Source organism: Camponotus vicinus, unplaced genomic scaffold (genome assembly GCF_025532165.1).
Source record: "Camponotus vicinus isolate PSW18456_S1 unplaced genomic scaffold, iyCamVici1.0 SCAF_4, whole genome shotgun sequence".
Taxonomy (NCBI): domain Eukaryota; kingdom Metazoa; phylum Arthropoda; class Insecta; order Hymenoptera; family Formicidae; genus Camponotus; species Camponotus vicinus.
Window position 1 is genome coordinate 12,315,401 of NW_028141976.1, and position 3,186 is coordinate 12,318,586.

The following is a 3,186-nucleotide window of genomic DNA, read 5'->3' on the forward strand; positions in this document are numbered from 1 at the left end:
CGCGTAATGGCATGAAGGGCTCCGTCATCGAGCTCGCTCGCAGCGCCACTCGGCGGCGCTCGATCGACTTATCGAGCATGGAGCACGCGGGAGATACAGAGAGCCTTCCGGCAAAGAAACACAGACAGGCAACGTGATCGCGCAATTGGCTGTCGAATAGGAAATTTTTAGAGTCCTGAAACATTTTCTATTCGAGCCAATCATGTGTTTACTTGCGTTTTTTACTGGGAAGCTCCCGTAGAGAGAGATAACAATATAAGAAAAGAGATGGCGGTTCTTTCTGTTATCTTCTTATTCTAAATGGTTGCTTAAGCTCCTAAAGAGAACTCACCAAATGCCAATTGATGCTGTATTAATTTAAGTATGAGGAAAGGTGACTCTCTTGGGAAGAAGTGCACAAAAAATACAGTCTGAACAAAGGACACGAATGCTAACACGTCCAATCCTCCTATCCAAGGACAGCAACTTGAACTTTCTTCTATCAGAAGAAAATACTTGAGAATATTCTTGTCGATTTTTATTTAGAAGTACGGTGTCATATATTATTTGATCGACTCGTGTAATTGGCATATTTGAAATTATAATGTCATTGATACACATGCGACATAAAGATACATAAATTTTTATACATAATCGATGAAATTATGTATAAAAAATTCGACTTTTATATAAATCATGTTAATAATATTTTTGATATCCCGTTTAATTTGCACTCGCTCGCATCTCATTGTTCCAAACTTGGATTTCTATTTTTAAAGTAAATTACCCAAAAACAACAATAATAAATATAATAAAAAAATTAATTGTTCTTAAAAAATAAATGGATTAAAGTAATTAAAACGAATTTATTTTCTATAACTTTTCTAATTTTCAATCGTAAAAAAGTTGCGTAATAATATCTTTCATTTTTAAAATAAATGCCATCAAATTTTGAAATTATCGATAAATTGTAGAATATTCCTCTCTTACTTTTATCTATAATATTGTACCCAGCAAACATCAAATAACAGTTATATAACTGTTAGTTATAATTTCCCACTCAACAATATAACTGTTACATAACAGATATGTTGAGTGGAAAATTACAACTAACAGTTATATAAATGTTACTTGGTGTTTGCTGGGTAGCTTTTATGATGATTAAATGACTAAATTATTATGAAAAATTGATAAGTTAAGAACAATTAACAGTAATTTCTTTCGTATAACAGTTTCTAATCTTAGACATTATATATAAACATTATATAGACATTATATAGACATTATTAGATACTATCTCTAATTCAGGCAATTAAATTTCGACATTATCGAATGACTTAAATAAAGTACATGTAATACATGTACTTATATGTAGTAAAGTATATGTAGTACATATAGATATTTTTTCTATTATCTATCCACTTTAGTCTTTATGACAAGCAATGAGTAATCGAAGAACGAATTGTCATTGTTTGCTCTTAGAAATAACATATGCGTTAAACGATATTTCCTTTCTAAAAAAAGATTTCGATTGCTTGAAGCAAACAAACGATTTAATAATTTAGCGATTCGCTACGTGACTATAACGTTACTTGAAATAATCGATGGATTTACGAAAATACGATAAGATGTGTTAGACGAAAATCTGTGATTTTAAAGTATAACAAATGCTAAAAGTTTCATATCAATTCGTCCGATCACGATTTAATGTACCGGATAAGGAGGATAAACCGCGCGTGCTCATGAATTTTATCTCTTCTCGGAAGATACATAATTCATGTTTCATTATTTTAAAAATACGCAGTTTTGTAAAAACGTAATTAAAGTTTTTTAGTTAGTTTGTGCTATTTTTTATATTAAAGGAAGATCTTTTGTAAAGAAAGTCTAAAGACGCTAAATTTAATTAGAAAAAAATAATATTAAACTTATTTTGTGAAATAATTACGTTATTACACATCAAATTAAATACATCAGATTCTTTAGCTTTTATTATCGTAAATCGGATCACAAATCTATAATATTTGTCTTGGAGAGTCTTTATTTTTGAAATTTTTTTTCAATTTATTTCTAACTAATATATTTTCTGAGCATGTTTTTTTTTACAAACATCATTAGCCTTCGTTCTTTGAATATATTTTGCTATAGATTCCTGCTTTGCATATCGCATTTTGCACTTGCAATTTAATAAATTTAATATTTCTTGACTCCTTAGTAATATTTGTAGAAAAATTTCTGCCAATACTGACATTTTCATGATATCAATGTTCAATGTTTCTAAACTCTCTATCTCAATGTTTTTAATATCTTATCATAACATTTAATAAACATGTATTTATATAACAGATTATTTTGCTAAATTGTTGCATTAAAACTGTTCTTGTTAAAATAACTTTTTGTTTCAAATATTTATTTTGCGTTCGCGAAATTTTTATGAAAAACGTCCAAAATTTGATGTTTTTTTTTTAATTTTTATTACGTTTTGACGAAAATAAATATAATATTCAACCTGTATAGTAAATATTCAACTCGTTAATTATTTCTCTGATAAGCTTTTTCCAGAATATTTAAATAATTTAAAAAAATATGTATGTATAAAAGAAAAATCAATTTTTTTAACAATTTTATATAAGTCTTCTTAATTTATGGCCGTCTTTGCATTTATTTCCGATGTACTTATCATTACTGCAAATATGTGTGCAATCATGTAATCTCTTGCACACCGGAAATATCATTTGAGTCTGCACATATACCGTATATTTATTCCAAACTGAGCTATAATCTTGTTTACGAATAGTTACTTTTAGAAAATGGATGGTTTTCTCTCTTCCTTTCCTCTTCTCTCATCTTCTCATTATTATTCTTTATTTAAAAAATTGAGACTTTGATCAATTCTACTTATAGACATTATTTTAAATAAAAGATATGAAGTGTGTATGTGTGTGCATAGCAGTGGAATATTTATAAAACAAAAAAATCAAAGAAAAAAAAAGTTGATAAAACAGGAACTTATGATTAGAACAATAAAATTGATTAATAGTTTCTTGACAACTCTTGTTAAAAGTTCATTGTTCAATTTATTGAATATGTTTTCTATACAGATTAGACAAGATACAAAAATTCCATGCACTACAGTTTTACATATGACTTGCAAATTATATAATGTCACAATCCACCAGATAAGTATAAATAATTATGTACTTTAATCTC